The 17,698-nt window shown below is 40.2% G+C and overlaps 1 pseudogene; it reads left to right on the top strand.

The window, feature by feature from the left end:
* Positions 1–772: 772 nt before the first annotated feature.
* Polr2m-ps4 (RNA polymerase II subunit M, pseudogene 4) lies at positions 773–1,900 on the top strand (annotated as a pseudogene).
* Positions 1,901–17,698: the final 15,798 nt, after the last annotated feature.

Here is a 17,698-nt window from a genome sequence, read left to right as displayed (position 1 = left end):
TGGGGAAAAGCCTGTCTACATGAGAGCAGACACACAGACTTACAGGAGGATTAAGCCACTATCAGAGACAGCAAGACCAACTAACAACAGACATGAACCGATGGTGAGAGGCAAGGGCAAGAACCAAAGCAACAGAAACCAGCACAATCTGAACCCAGTTTCCCCATCATAGCAAGCCTGTATACCCCCAACACACTGAAAAAGCAAGATTTTGATTTAAAATCACATCTCATGAGGATGTTAAAGGCCTTTATAAAAGACATAAATAACTTCTTTTTTTTTTTTTTTTTTTTTTTTTTTTTGGAGCTGGGGGCTGAACCCAGGGCCTTGCGCTTGCTAGGCAAGCACTCTACCGCTGAGCTAAATCCCCAACCCCCATAAATAACTTCTTAAAAGAAATTGGACAACACAGGTAAAAAGGTAGAAGCCCTTAAAGGGGAAACAAAAAAAAAAAAAGCTTCTAAAGAGTTACAGGAAAACACAACAAAACAGGAGAAGGAATTGAACAAAACCATCCAGGATCTAAAAATGGAAATAGAAAAATAACGAAATCACAAAAAGAAACATAGAAAACCTAGGAAAGAGATCAGGAATCATAGACACAAGCATTACCAACAGAATAGAAGAGATAGGAGAGAATCTCAGGGGCAAAAGATACGATGTAGGGAGAAGTCATGCTCTTCTGGGAAAATGGCGACTCCCGCTCGCACTCCAGAGTAGCCGCAGGCGCAGAGCCTGCGCCCGCAGTGGGCCCTGCTGGGCAACCCTGCCCGCTGCGCCAGCCGCAGCCTGTGCGCAATGTGCTCGCTGCCCCGTGGCTTCGAGCCCCCAGCTCCCGAGGACTTGGGGAGGCAGAGTTCGGCTGAGCTGCGGGAGAGGTTGAGGCGCCAGGAGAGACTAGCACAATGAAAAATTCATTTGCAAATTGCCCGACAAAGATAAAAAGATCTCAGATGCCATTGCCAAACTGAAAGCTGCCATTTCAGAACGTGAAGAGGTTAGAGGGAGAAGTGAACTATTGCATCTTGCTAGTGTAGACTGTAAGTTAAGGCAAAAAGCAACCACAAGAGTTGATACCAACATAGACAAGGCCCAGAATTCTGACCTGATGCTTGATACTTCATCATTAGTTCCTGAATGTTCCTCAGTAGACATTGAATCATCTAAAACAACCTCAGAAATACAGAGACCTACACATCTCACTCACAAAGGCAATGAAGAGACTTTGGAGACTGGCTGCACAGTGAATACCAGTCCGGCTGCCCACATCACAACCCAGGCTCACTCATATGAAGTTAATGAATATCTCCCCCAGCACCCTGTTTCAAGTCAGGTGGAAGAGATTTCCAGCAGCGTTGACAGTCTGTTTATCACTAAATTGCAAAAGATCACAATTGCAGACCAGACTGAACCCTCAGAAGAAAACACCAGCACTGAGAACTTTCTAGGACTGCAGAGCGAGACTCCTAAGAAGCCTCATTACATGAAAGTGCTAGAAATGTGAGCTAGAAACTCAGTGCCCCCTCCTCATAAGTTTAAGACCAATGTGTTACCCACACAACAGAGTGACTCACCAAGTCATTGTCAGAGGGGTCAGTCTCCTGCTTCCTCAGAAGAGCAACAACGCAGGGCTAGGCAGCATCGTGATGATGTCACAGCAGCACACCTTCTGCTCCACCACACATAGAATCCTGCACAGCTGCTCTCCAGAGAAGAGTCGCTGGCTCTGCAGAAGGAGCAGAAGCAGAATTATGAGGAGATCCAGGCAAAGCTCACAGCACAGAAACTAGCCGAGAGACTGAATATTACAATGCAGAGCTACAATCCAGAAGGGGAGTCTTCAGGGAGATACCAAGAAGTGAGGGATGAAGATGATGCCCAGTCCTCGGACGAATGCTGAAGATCCCGGGAGGTGACTGTTGAGCTTACATTGTCTCATCAAACTTCCTAACAAGTATCAAGACCAGTGTCAGACCTTGTTGAAGGACAGCAGTTTTTTTTAAGTTACACGAACGTAGGTACAAAATAAGAACCCAGTTTGTCTTTCAGAAGATGATCTTCACATGCTTGAACAGTTTAATATTTGAACATTGTGTTTGACTGTATTGTGTTACAGTTTTGCAGTATATTGTGCATTGGTCTGATATTTTAGTGAGAGTAGAGCACACGTTTTCTTTAAGATATCTGATTTTTCCTTCTTTATATTCTTATCAGATAGCATTGCTTACACCCCTTCCGGTGAAATACTTTGTTATCCCAGGCACCTAAAGTGAATTAGGAAGGCCTGGTTCCCTCACTTGAGAAATGAGGGGAGCAGTCTAAAGAATGGTACGCGGCTCCCAGACCCTGTGAGAGAGAGACCCAACCGCCTGGTCAGGTGGGCACTCCTGAGGCTGCAGAGCGGAAGAGACCACCAACACTGCTCACCCCTGCCCACATCCCTGGCCCAAGAGGAAACTGTATAAGGCCTCTGGGCTCCCCTGGGGGAGGGCCCAGGAGCGGCAGGACCCCTGCCTGAGACACCGCTGGAACCTGAAAGAAACACACCGGATAAACAGTTCTCTGCACCCAAATCCCGTGGGAGGGAGAGCTAAACCTTCAGAGAGGCAGACAAGCCTGGGAAACCAGAAGAGACTGCTCCCTGCACACACATCTCGGACGCCAGAGGAAAAAGCCAAAGACCATCTGGAACCCTGGTGCACTGAAGCTCCCGGAAGCTGAAATCAACCAAGTAGAAACAAAAAGGACCATAGAAAGAATCAACAGAACCAAAAGTTGGTTCTTTGAGAAAATCAACAAGATAGATAAACCCTTAGCCAGACTAACGAGAGGACACAGAGAGTGTGTCCAAATTAACAAAATCAGAAATGAAAAGGGAGACATAACAACAGATTCAGAGGAAATTCAAAAAATCATCAGATCTTACTATAAAAACCTATATTCAACAAAACTTGAAAATCTTCAGGAAATGGACAATTTCCTAGACAGATACCAGGTACCGAAGTTAAATCAGGAACAGATAAACCAGTTAAACAACCCCATAACTCCTAAGGAAATAGAAGCAGTCATTAAAGGTCTCCCACCCAAAAAGAGCCCAGGTCCAGACGGGTTTAGTGCAGAATTCTACCAAACCTTCAGAGAAGACCTCATACCAATATTATCCAAACTATTCCACAAAATTGAAACAGATGGATCACTACCGAATACCTTCTACGAAGCCACAATTACTCTTATACCTAAACCACACAAAGACACAACAAAGAAAGAGAACTTCAGACCAATTTCCCTTATGAATATCGACGCAAAAATAGTCAACAAAATTCTGGCAAACCGAATCCAAGAGCACATCAAAACAATCATCCACCATGACCAAGTAGGCTTCATCCCAGGCATGCAGGGATGGTTTAATATACGGAAAACCATCAACGTGATCCATTATATAAACAAACTGAAAGAACAAAACCACATGATCATTTCATTAGAGTCTGAGAAAGCATTTGACAAAATTCAACACCCCTTCATGATAGAAGTCCTGGAAAGAATAGGAATTCGAGGCCCATACCTGAACATAGTAAAAGCCATATACAGCAAACCAGTTGCTAACATTAAACTAAATGGAGAGAAACTCGAAGGAATCCCACTAAAATCAGGGACTAGACAAGGCTGCCCTCTCTCTCCCTACTTATTCAATATAGTTCTTGAAGTTCTAGCCAGAGCAATCAGGCAACAAAAGGAGGTCAAGGGGATACAGATCGGAAAAGAAGAAGTCAAAATATCACTATTTGCAGATGATATGATAGTATATTTAAGTGATCCCAAAAGTTTCACCAGAGAACTACTAAAGCTGATAAACAACTTCAGCAAAGTGGCTGGCTATAAAATTAACTCAAATAAATCAGTAAGCTTCCTCTACACAAAAGAGAAACAAGCCGAGAAAGAAATTAGGGAAACGACACCCTTCATAATAGACCCAAATAATATAAAGTACCTCGGTGTGACTTTAACCAAGCAAGTAAAAGATCTGTACAATAAGAACTTCAAGACACTGAAGAAGGAAATTGAAGAAGACCTCAGAAGATGGAAAGATCTCCCATGCTCATGGATTGGCAGGATTAATATAGTAAAAATGGCCATTTTACCAAAAGCAATCTACAGATTCAATGCAATCCCCATCAAAATACCAATCCAATTCTTCAAAGAGTGAGACAGAACAATTTGCAAATTCGTCTGGAATAACAAAAAACCCAGGATAGCTAAAGCTATCCTCAACAATAAAAGGACTTCAGGGGGAATCACTATCCCTGAACTCAAGCAGTATTACAGAGCAATAGTGATTAAAAACTGCATGGTATTGGTACAGAGACAGACAGATAGACCAATGGAATAGAATTAAAGACCCAGAAATGAACCCACACACCTATGGTCACTTGATTTTTGACAAAGGAGCCAAAACCATCCAATGGAAAAAAGATAGCATTTTCAGCAAATGGTGCTGGTTCAACTGGAGGGCAACGTGTAGAAGAATGCAGATCGATCCATGCTTATCACCCTGTACAAAGCTTAAGTCCAAGTGGATCAAGGACCTCCACATCAAACCAGACACACTCAAACTAATAGAAGAAAAACTAGGGAAGCATCTGGAACACATGGGCACTGGAAAAAATTTCCTGAACAAAACACCAATGGCTTACGCTCTAAGATCAAGAATCGACAAATGGGATCTCATAAAACTGCAAAGCTTCTGTAAGGCAAAGGACACTGTGGTTAGGACAAAACGGCAACCAACAGATTGGGAAAAGATCTTTACCAATCCTACAGCAGATAGAGGCCTTATATCCAAAATATACAAAGAACTCTAGAAGTTAGACCGCAGGGAGACAAATAACCCTATTAAAAAATGGGGTTCAGAGCTAAACAAAGAATTCACAGCTGAGGAATGCCGAATGGCTGAGAAACACCTAAAGAAATGTTCAACATCTTTAGTCATAAGGGAAATGCAAATCAAAACAACCCTGAGATTTCACCTCACACCAGTGAGAATGGCTAAGATCAAAAACTCAGGTGACAGCAGATGCTGGCGAGGATGTGGAGAAAGAGGAACACTTCTCCATTGTTGGCGGGATTGCAGACTGGTAAAACCATTCTGGAAATCAGTCTGGAGGTTCCTCAGAAAATTGGACATTGAACTGCCTGAGGATCCAGCTATACTTCTCTTGGGCATATACCCAAAAGATGCCTCAACATATAAAAGAGACACGTGCTCCACTATGTTCATCGCAGCCTTATTTATAATAGCCAGAAACTGGAAAGAACCCAGATGCCCTTCAACAGAGGAATAGATACAGAAAATGTGGTACATCTACACAATGGAATATTACTCAGCTATCAAAAACAACGAGTCTATGAAATTCGTAGGCAAATGGTTGGAACTGGAAAATTTCATCCTGAGTGAGCTAACCCAATCACAGAAAGACATACATGGTATGCACTCATTGATAAGTGGCTATTAGCCCAAATGCTTGAATTACCCTAGATCCCTAGAACAAACGAAACTCAAGATGGATGATCAAAATGTGAATGCTTCACTCCTTCTTTAAATGAGGAAAAAGAATACCCTTGGCTGGGAAGGGAGAGGCAAAGATTAAAACAGAGACTGAAGGGACACCCATTCAGAGCCTGACCCACAGGTGGCCCATACATATACAGCCACCCAATTGGACAAGATGGATGAAGCAAAGAAGTGCAGACCGACAGGAGCCGGATGTAGATCGCTCCTGAGAGACACAGCCAGAATACAGCAAATACAGAGGCGAATGCCAGCAGCAAACCACTGAGCTGAGAATAGGTCCCCCGTTGAAGGAATCAGAGAAAGAACTGGAAGAGCTTGAAGGGGCTCGAGACCCCAAAAGTACAACAATGTCAAGCAACCAGAGCTTCCAGGGACTAAGCCACTACCTAAAGACTATATATGGACTGACCCTGGACTCTGACCCCATAGGTAGCAATGAATATCCTAGTAAGAGCACCAGTGCAAGGGGAAGCCCTGGGTCCTGCTAAGACTGAACCCCCAGTGAACTAGACTATGGGGGGAGGGCGGCAATGGGGGGAGGGTTGGGAGGGGAACACCCATAAGGAAGGGGAGGGGGGAGGGGGATTTTGCCCGGAAACCGGGAAAGGGAATAACACTTGAAATGTATATAAGAAATACTCAAGTTAATAAAAAAAAAAAAAAAAGAAATACTCAAGTTAATAAAAAAAAAAAAAAAAAGAATGGTACGCATGCTTGCATGGACATGTTCCTGAGACACTGAATGTGAAATCCTGCACACGACACTCAGAAACCACAACCAGTGTATCTGCCGCTCTGTCCTCTCTTGGGGTGACTGCTGTCTTCCTGTGATGGGGTTAAGGAGCACTTGGAAGAAGTGCTGTGTGGGGAGGGTCTTCTGAGCTGGTGTGGGGAGCTGCTCCTGGCTGCCCTAGGCTTGAACTCATAGCCATCTTTGATGATAGGTCCCTGTTCAGGACACTCATGCTTAGTAAGGAAACCAGTGTTTTTCTAAGAGTTACAGTTGCATTGTCAGTATATTGCTTTTTTCCTTGTTAAACCCAAAGAGATGTTTATAGCCTGCAGAAACCTCAGTCCTGTATGTACACATTTGTGTTCTTTAAAATGATTATATGATTGTTTTCAGCAAAGGTAACAATGTTATCAAAAAACCTTTGTTTATTATGTGGAACTTGTAAAGGAGAAATAAAATACCAATCAGAGCAAAAAAGAAAAAAAGAGAGAGATACAATGTAAAACATTAACACAATCATGAAAGAAGATGTAAGGCACAAAAAGCTGCTAACCCAAAACATCCAAAAATCCCAGACACAATGAGAAGATCAAAGCTAAAGACAACAAGTATAGGAGAGAGGTGAAATTCCCAATTTAAAAGGCCAGGAAAAAAGACTATACATGGACTGACCCTGGGCTCCAACCTCATAGGTAGCAGTGAATAGCCTAGTAAGAGCACCAGTGGAAGGGGAAGCCCTCGGTCCTGCTAAGACTGAACCCCCAGTGAACGTGATTGTTGTGGGGAGGGCGGTAATGGGGGGAGGGTAGGGAGGGGAACAGCCATAGAGAATGGGAGGGGGAGAGGTTAGGGTGATGTTGACCCGAAAACCAGGAAAGGGAATAACAATTGAAATGTAAATAAGAAATAAATACCCAAGTTAATAAAGTTGGAGGATATATATATATATATGTATATATATATATATATATATATATATATATACCGAGTACCATGCTAAATGTCAGAGAAGCAAAATAGTGAGCAAATCATCTTGTTTTTCGCACTCTGTCAAAATGATATCCAAAGCATATAAAAATTCAGTACATACGAAAAACCATCAACATGATCCATTATATAAACAAACTGAAAGAACAAAACCACATGACCATTTCATTAGATGCTGAGAAAGCATTTGACAAAATTCAACACCCCTTCATGATAAAAGTCCTGGAAAGAATAGGAATTCAAGGCCCGTACCTAAACATAGCAAAAGACATATACAGCAAACCATTCGCTAACATTAAACTACATGGAGAGAAACTTGAAGCAATCCCACTAAAATCAAGGACTAAACAAGGTTGCCCACTCTCTCCCTACTTATTCAATATAGTTCTTGAAGTTCTAGCCAGAACAATCAGACAACAAAAGGAAATCAAGGGGATACAGATTGGTAAAGAAGAAGTCAAAATATCACTATTTGCAGATGATATGATAGTATATTTAAGTGATCCCAAAAGTTCCACCAGAGAACTACTAAAGCTGATAAACAACTTCAGCAAAGTGGCTGGGTATAAAATTAACTCAAATAAATCAGTTGCCTTCCTCTATACAAAAGAGAAACAAGCCGAGAAAGAAATTAGGGAAATGACACCCTTCATAATAGACCCAAATAATATAAGGTACCTCGGTGTGACTTTAACCAAGCAAGTACAAGACCTGTACAATAAGAACTTCAAGACTCTGAAGAAAGAAATTGAAGAAGATCTCAGAAGATGGAAAGATCTCCCATGCTCATGGATTGGCAGGATTAATATAGTAAAAATGGCCATTCTACCAAAAGCGATCTACAGATTCAATGCAATCCCCATCAAAATACCAATCCAATTCTTCAAAGAGTTAGACAGAACAATTTGCAAATTCATCTGGAATAACAAAAAACCCAGGATAGCTAAAGCTATCCTCAACAATAAAAGGACTTCAGGGGGAATCACTATCCCTGAACTCAAGCAGTATTACAGAGCAATAGTGATTAAAAACTGCATGGTATTGGTACAGAGACAGACAGATAGACCAATGGAATAGAATTGAAGACCCAGAAATGAACCCACACACCTATGGTCACTTGATTTTTGACAAAGGAGCCAAAACCATCCAATGGAAAAAAGATAGCATTTTCAGCAAATGGTGCTGGTTCAACTGGAGGGCAACATGTAGAAGAATGCAGATCGATCTATGCTTATCACCCTGTACAAAGCTTAAGTCCAAGTGGATCAAGGACCTCCACATCAAACCAGACACACTCAAACTAATAGAAGAAAAACTAGGGAAGCATCTGGAACACATGGGCACTGGAAAAAATTTCCTGAACAAAACACCAATGGCTTATGCTCTAAGATCAAGAATCGACAAATGGGATCTCATAAAACTGCAAAGCTTCTGTAAGGCAAAGGACACTGTGGTTAGGACAAAACGGCAACCAACAGATTGGGAAAAGATCTTTACCAATCCTACAACAGATAGAGGCCTCATATCCAAAATATACAAAGAACTCAAGAAGTTAGACTGCAGGGAGACAAATAACCCTATTAAAAATGGGGTTCAGAGCTAAACAAAGAATTCACAGCTGAGGAATGCCAAATCGCTGAGAAACACCTAAAGAAATGTTCAACATCTTTAGTCATAAGGGAAATGCAAATCAAAACAACCCTGAGATTTCACCTCACACCAGTGAGAATGGCTAAGATCAAAAACTCAGGTGACAACAAATGCTGGCAAGGATGTGGAGAAAGAGGAACACTCCTCCATTGTTGGTGGGATTGCAGACTGGTACAACCATTCTGGAAATCAGTCTGGAGGTTCCTCAGAAAATTGGACATTGAACTGCCTGAGGATCTAGCTATACTTCTCTTGGGCATATACCCACAAGATGCCCCAACATATAAAAAAGACACATGCTCCACTATGTTCATAGCAGCCTTATTTATAATAGCCAGAAGCTGGAAATAACCCAGATGCCCTTCAACAGAGGAATGGATACAGAAAATGTGGTACATCTATACAATGGAATATTACTCAGCTATCAAAAACAATGCCTTTATGAAATTCATAGACAAATGGTTGGAACTGGAAAATATCATCCTTAGTGAGGTAACCCAATCACAGAAAAACACACATGGTATGCACTCATTGATAAGTGGCTATTAGCCCAAATGCTTGAATTACCCTAGATGCCTAGAGCAAATGAAACTCAAGACGGATGATCAAAATGTGAATGCTTCACTCCTTCTTTAAAAGGGAGAACAAGAATACCCTTGGCAGGGAATAGAGAAGCAAAGATTAAAACAGACACAGAAGGAACACCCATTCAGAGCCTGCCCCACATGTGGCCCATACATATACAGCCACCCAATTAGACAAGATGGATGAAGCAAAGAAGTGCAGGTCGACAGGAGCCGGATGTAGATCTCTCCTGAGAGACACAGCCAGAATACAGCAAATACAGAGGCGAATGCCAGCAGCAAACCACTGACCTGAGACTAGGACCCCCGTTGAAGGAATCAGAGAAAGAACTGGAAGAGCTTGAAGGGGCTCGAGACCCCTTATGAAAAACAATGCCAAGCAACCAGAGCTTCCAGGGACTAAGCCACTACCTAAAGACTATACATGGACTGACCCTGGACTCTGACCTCATAGGTAGCAATGAATATCCTAGTAAGATTCACCAGTGTAAGACTGAACCCCCAGTGAACGTGATTGTTGGTGGGAGGACGGTAATGGGGGGAGGATGGGGAGGGGAACACCCATAAAGAAGGGGAGGGGGAGGGATTAGGGGGATGTTTGCCCGGAAACCGGGAAAGGGAATAACATTCGAAATGTAAATAAGAAATACTCAAGTTAATAAAAAAAATTTTTTTAAAAAGTCTCCCAACCCAAAAAAGACCAGGAACAGATGGGTTTAGTGGAGAATTCTATCAGACCTTCATAGAAGACCTCATGCCAATACTGTACAAACTATTCCACAAAATAGAAACAGAAGGAGAGGAGCACTACCCAATTCCTTCTATGAAGCCACAATTATGCTTATACACAAACTACACAAAGAGCCAACAAATAAAGAGAACTTCAGACCAATTTCACTTATGATTATTGACACAAAAATACGCAATAAAATTCTCACAAACTGAATCCAAAAGCACATCAAAAAGATCATCCATCATGATCAAGTAGGCTTTATCCCAGGGATGCAGAGATGGTTCAATATACAGAAATCCTACAATGTCATCCACTATGTAAAGAAACTCAAAGCAAAAACCACATGATCATCTCATTAGATGCTGAGAAAGGATTTGACAAAATCCAATACTTCTTCATGTTAAAAGTCTTGAAAAGATCACGAACTCAAGGGCCCATACCTAAACATAGTAAAAGCAATTACAGCAAACCAGTAACCAACATCAAACTAAATGAAGAGAAACTCCATGCAATCCCACTAAAATCAGGGACTGTACAAGGTTGCCTGCTCTCTCCCTACCTATTCAATATAGTATTCAAAGTTCTAACCAGAGCAGTTAGACAACAAAAGGAGGAGCTCAAAGGAATACAATTTGAAAAGGAAGAGGTCAAAATATCACTATTTGTAGGTGATATGATAGTATGCATAAACAACTCTAAAACTTCCACCAGAGAACTTCTATAGCTGATAATCAACTGTAGCAAAGTGATGGATATAAAATTAACACAAACAAATAAGTAGCCTTCCTCTACTCAGGATAAAGAGGCTGAGAAATTAGGGAAATGGAAGACTTCACAATAGTCACAAATTGCATAAAATACCTTGGTGTGACTCTAATCAAGCAAGTGAAAGATCTGTATGACAAGAGCGTCAAGTCCCTGAAGAAAGAAATTGAAGAATATCTCAGAAGTTGGAAAGATCTCCAATGCTTATGGCTTGGCAGGATTAAAATAGTAAAAATGGCCATTTTGCCAAAAGTTATCTACAGATTCAATGTGATCCACACCAAAATTCAAACTCAATTCTTCATACAGTTAGAAAGAGCAATTTGAAAATTAATTTGGAATAACAAAAAACCCAGGATAGTGAAAACTATCCTCAACAATAAAAGAAGTTCTGGGGAAATCACCATCCCTGACCTCAAGCAGTATTACAGAGCAATAGTGATAAAAAAACTAAACTAAACTGTATGGTATTGGTACAGAAACAGGCAGGTAGATCAGTGGAATAGAATTGAAATGAACCCATACACCTATGGTCATTTGATCTTTGACAAAGGAGCTAAAACCATCCAGTGGAAAAAAGAGCATTTTCAATAAATGGTGCTGGCTCAACTGGAGGTCAGCATGTAGAAGAATGCAAATTGATCCATTCTTATCACTTCTATGAAACTGAAGTCCAAGTGGATCAAGGACCTCCACATCAAACCAGATAAACTCAAATAAATAGAAGAAAAATGGGAGAAGAGTCTCAAACACATGGGCACTGGGAAAATTTTCCAGAACAAAACAATGGCTTGTACTCTAAGATCAAGAATTGACAAATGGGACCCCTTAAAATTGCAAAGCTTCTGTAAGGCAAAGGACACTGTCATTGGGACAAAATGGCCACCAACAGATTAAGAAAAGATCTTTACCAATCCTACATCTAATAGAGGGCTAATATCCAAAATATACAAAGAGTTCAAGAAGTTAGACTCCAAAGAGCCAAAAAAAAAAAAACTATAACAAAATGGGGTACAAAGCTAAACAAAGGATTCTCAGCTGAGGAATATCAAATGACTGAGAAGTACCTAAAGTTCAACATCATTTCTCATCAGGGAAATGCAAATCAAAACAACCCTGATATTCCACCTCACACCTCAGAATGGCTAAGGTAAAAAAACTCAGGTGACAACAGATTTTGGTGAAAGAGTAACACTCCTCCATTGTTGGTGGGATTGTAAGCTGGTACAACCACTCTGAAAATTAGTCTTGTGATTCCTCACAAAATTGGATATATTACTACCTGAGAACCCAACTATACCACTCCTGGGCATATAACCAAATGATGCTCCAACATATAACAAAGACACATACTCCACTATGTTCATAGCAGCCTTATTTATATATCCAGAAGCTGGAAAGAACCCAAATGCCCTTCAACAGAGGAATGGATACAGAAAAAATGTGGTACATCTACACAATAGAGTATTACTCAGCTACCAAAAACATTTACATCATGAAATTCATAGGCAAATGGATGGAACGAGATAATGTCATCCTGTGTGAAGTAAAAAAATAATAAATAAAATAAAATAAACCACATGGCATGTACTCATTGATAAGTGCATATAAGCCCAAAAGCTCGATTTACCCAAGATACAGACCACAGACCACATGAAGCTCAAGAAGAAGGACTACAAAGTGCAGATGCTTCAGTCCTTCTTAAAAGGGAGAATAAAAATATTCATAGGAGATATGGAGACAAAATTTGGAGCAGAGACTGTAGGAATGACCATTTAGAGCCTGCCCTACCTGGGGATCCAGGGCATATATATATATATAAAGTCACCAAACCTAGACAGTATTAGTGAAGCCAAGAAGTGCATGCTGACAAGAACCTGATACAGTTGTCTTCCCAGAGGCTCAGCCAGAGCACGAAAAACACAGAGGCAAATGCTAGCAGCAAATGATTGAACTGAGAACAAGGTGCCCATTGGAGGATTTAGAGAAAGGTTTGAAGGAGCTGAAGGGGCTTGCAACCCCATAAAAACAACAATGTCAACAAACCAGAGCTCCCAGGGACTAAACCATTACCAAAGTCTACACGTGGACAGACCCACTGCTCCTGCTGCGTATGTTACAGAGGATGGCCTCGTTGGGCACCAGTGGGAGAAGAAGCACTTGGTCCTGCCAAAGATGAACATCCCAGTGTAGGGAAATGTCAGGGCGGGGAGGCAGGAAGAGGAGGCAGTTTGGAATAGGGAACACCATTTTAGGAGTGGGAGGGGGAATGGGAAAGGGGACTCATGGATGGGAAACCTGGAAAGGGAATAACAGTTGAAATGTAAATAAAAATTATCTAATAAAAATTTTAAAAAAAAAGTCATGGAGCACCTAAAGAAATATTCAGTATCCTTGGAAATAGTACTACCTGAGTGGGCAGCCTTGTCTAATCCCTAATTTTAGTGGGACTGCTTCAATTTTCTCTCTATTTAGTTTGATGTTGACTACTTGTTTGTTGTATATTGCTTTTACTATGTTTAGGATGGGCCTTGAATTCCTGACCTTTCCAAGACTTTTATTATGAAGGGTTATTGAATTTTGTCAAATGCTTTCTCAGCATCTAGTGAAATGATCATGTGTTTTTTATCCTTGAGTTTGTTTATATAGTAGATTATATGGATGGATTTCCATATATTGAACCATCCATGCATCCTTGGGATAAAGCCTACTTGATCATGATGGATGACTGTTTTTATGTGTTCTTGGATTCAGTTTGTAAGAATTTTATTGAATATTTTTGCATCGATAATTTCCAGAGAGGATATACCAGCTTGCAATCCTAACAGCAACAGAGGAGTGTTCCTTTCTCCACATTCTCACCAACATCTGCTGTCACCTGAGGTTTATATCTTAGTCATTCTGACTGGTGTGAGGTGGAATCTCAGGGTCATTTTGATTTGTATTTCCCTGATGACTAAGGATGTTGAACACTTCTTTAGGTGCTTCGTGGACATTTGAGATTCTTCTATTGAGAATTCTTTGTTTAGCTCTGTACCCCAATTTTAATAGTTATTTGGTTCTCTGGAGTCCAACTTCTTCACTTCTTTGTATAGATTCGACATTAGCCCTCTATTAGATGTAGGATTGGTAAGTGCTGTTTTCTCCTTTGCCTTACAGAAGTTTTTCAACTTTATGAGGTCCCATTTATCAGTTGTTGATTTTAGTGCCTGGGCCATTGGTGTTCACTCAGGAAATGTTCCCCTGTTTGGATGTGTTCATGGGTCTTTCTCACTTTCTGTTCTGTTAGATTCAGTGTATCTTGTTTTACATGGAGGTCTTTGATCCACTTGGACTTGAGCTTTGTACAAAAAGATAAGAGTGGTTCAATTTGCATTCTTCTATTTGTCACCCACCAATTGGACCATTTGTTGAATAGACTGTCTTTTTACCACTGGATGATTTTGGCTTCTTTGTCAAAGATCAGTTGACCATAAGTGTGTGGATTTAATTCTAAGTCTTCAATTTTATTTCATTGATCTACCTACCTGTATCTGTACCAATACCATGTGGGTTTTATCACTTTTGCTCTGAAGTAGAGATTGAGGTCAAGGATGGTGATTCCCTGAGAAGTTCTCTTATTATTGAGAATAGTTTTAGATATCCTGGGTTTTCTATTACTCCAAATGAATTTGAGAATTGCTCTTTCTTTCTCTGTGAAGAATTGAGTTGGGATTATGATGGGCATTGCATTGAACCTGTAGGATGCTTTTGGAAAGATGGCCATTTTTACTTTATTAATCCTGCCAATCCATGAGCATGGGAGTTCTTTTCATCTACTGAGGTCTTCTTCAATTTCTTTTTTCAGCCTTGAAATTCTTCTCATACAGATTTTTCACTTGCTTGGTTAGAGTCACACCAAGGGTTTTTATATTATTTGTGACTATTGTGAAGGGTGTCATTTCCCTAATTTCTTTCTCAGCCTGTTTATCATTTGAGTAAAGGAATGCTACTAATTTATTTCACTTAATTATATATCCAGCCAATTTGCTGCAGTTGATTATCAGCTATAGAAGTTCTCTGGTGGAATTTTTGGAGTTGTTTATGTATGCTACCATGTCATCTACAAATAGTGATATTTTGACTTCTTCCTTTCCAAATTATATTCGTTGGACCTCCTTTTGTTGTCTAATTGCTCTGGCTAGAACTTCAAGTACTATATTAAGTAGGTAGAGAAAGAATGGGTAGCCTTGTCTAGTCACTGATTTTAGTGGGATTGCATGAAGTTTCTCTCAATTTAGTTGAGATGTACTGTACTGGTTTATAGTATATTGCTCTTACTATATTTAGGTATGGGCCTTGAATTCAAGATCTTTCCAAGACTTTTATCATGAACGGGTGTTGAATTTTGTCAAGTGCTTTCTCAGCATCTAATGAGATGATCATTTGATTTTTTCCTTTGAGTTTGTTTATATAGAGGATTACATTGATTCATTTCCATATATTTGACCATGCCTGCAGTACTGGGATGAAGCCTACTTGATCACAGTTGAATAATTGTTTTGATGTGTTCTTTAATTCAATTTGCAAGAATTTTATTGAGTATTTTTCCATTTATAATCATAAGCAAAATTGTTCTGAAGTTCTCTTTTTTTTTGCAGGGTCTTTGTGTGGATAGGTATCAGTGAAACTGTGTTTTCATAGAACAAATTAGTAGTTTTCCTTCTGTTTCTATTTGGTGGAATAGTTTGAAAAGTATTGGTATTAGTTCTATGAAGATCTGATAGAATTCTACATTAAAACAATCTGTTCTTGGGCTTTTTTTTTGGTTGGGAGACTTTTAATGACTGCTTCTATTTCTTTAGAATTTATGGGACTGTTTAAATGGTTTTTCTGGTCCTGATTTAACTTTGGTACTTGTTATCTGTTTAGAAAATTGCCTATTACGTCCAGATTTTCCACTTTTATTGAGTATTAGGATCTGATTATTTTTTAATTTTTTTAGTTTCTGTTGTTATGTCTCCCTTTTCATTTCTGATTTTGTTAATTTTGATTCACCCTTTGTGCCCTCTGGTTAGTTTGGCTAAAGGTTTATCTATCTTCTGTTGTTTTTGTTGTTTTTGAAGACCAGCCTTATTCCATAGTTACCTAACATGGAATATGATACCTGAGATGGAAAAATTTCTATCTTTTTGTAGCTGATGAGGATTGTTTTGTGACAAATTCTATAGTCAATTTTGGAGAAGGTACCATGAGATGCTGAGGAGCAGTTCTATTGTTTTGTTTCAGGTTTAAATGTTCTATAGATGTCTGTTAAATCCATTGGTTCATAACTTCCATTAGTTTCACTGTGTCTCTGTTTTCATGATCTGCCCATTGGTGAGAATAGGGTGTTCTAGTATTCCACTAATATTGTGTGTGGTTCAATATGTGCTTTGAGCTTCAATAACATTTTTTTTACAAACATGGGTACCCTTGCATTTGGGGCATAGATGAATTTAGAATTGAAAGCTCATCCTGTTAGATTTTTCCTTTGATGAGTATGAAAGTGCCCTTCCTAATATTTTTGATAACTTTTGTTTGAAAGTTGAATATTTTTCAATAATAGAATGGCTATTCCAGCTTGTTTCTTTTGCTTGTCAATTTTTTTCAGCCCTTTACTCTTACATAGTGTCTGTCTTTGTTACTGAGATATGCTATCTATATGCAGTAAACTTATGTCTTTTTATTAGTGAACTGAGTCCATTGACGCTAAGAGATGTTAAGACCAGTCATTGTTGACTTCTGATATGTTTGTTTTAAGAGGTGAAATTATCTCTGCACCCAAATCCCGTGGGAGGGAGAGCTGAACCTTCAGAGAGGCGGACACACCTGGGAAACCAGAAGAGACTGCACTCTGCGCACGTCCAGACGCCAGAGGAAAACACCAAACGCCATCTGGAACCCTGGTGCATGGAGGCTCCCGGAAAGAGCGGCGCAGATCTTCCCAGTTGCTGCCGCCGCGGAGAGAACTTAGGCAGTACCCCACGAGCAAACTTAAGCCTTGGAACCACAGGTAGGACCAACTCTTCCCCTGCAAGAAACCTGCCTGGTGAACTCAAGACACAGGCCCACAGGAACAGCTGAAGACCTGTAGAGAGGAAAAACTACACGCCTGAAAGCAGAACACTCTGTCCCCATAACTGACTGAAAGAGAGGAAAACAGGTATACAGCACTCCTGACACACAGGCTTATAGGACAGTCTAGCCACTGTCAGAAATAGCAGAACAAAGTAACACTAGAGATAATCTGATGGCGAGAGGCAAGCGCAGGAACCCAAGCAACAGAAACCAAGACTACATGGCATCATCGGAGCCCAATTCTCCCACCAAAACAAACATGGAATATCCAAACACACCAGAAAAGCAAGATCTAGTTTCAAAATCATATTTGATCATGATGCTGGAGGACTTCAAGAAAGACGTGAAGAACTCCCTTAGGGAAACACAGGAAAACATTAATAAACAAGTAGAAGCCTACAGAGAGGAATCGCAAAAATCCCCGAAAGAATTCCAGGAAAACACAATCAAACAGTTGAAGGAATTAAAAATGGAAATAGAAGCAATCAAGAAAGAACACATGGAAACAACCCTGGATATAGAAAACCAAAAGAAGAGACAAGGAGCTGTAGATACAAGCTTCACCAACAGAATACAAG

This window comes from Rattus norvegicus, chromosome 11, assembly GCF_036323735.1.
Source record: "Rattus norvegicus strain BN/NHsdMcwi chromosome 11, GRCr8, whole genome shotgun sequence".
Taxonomy (NCBI): domain Eukaryota; kingdom Metazoa; phylum Chordata; class Mammalia; order Rodentia; family Muridae; genus Rattus; species Rattus norvegicus.
This window is presented reverse-complemented; position numbering and strand designations above follow the sequence as displayed.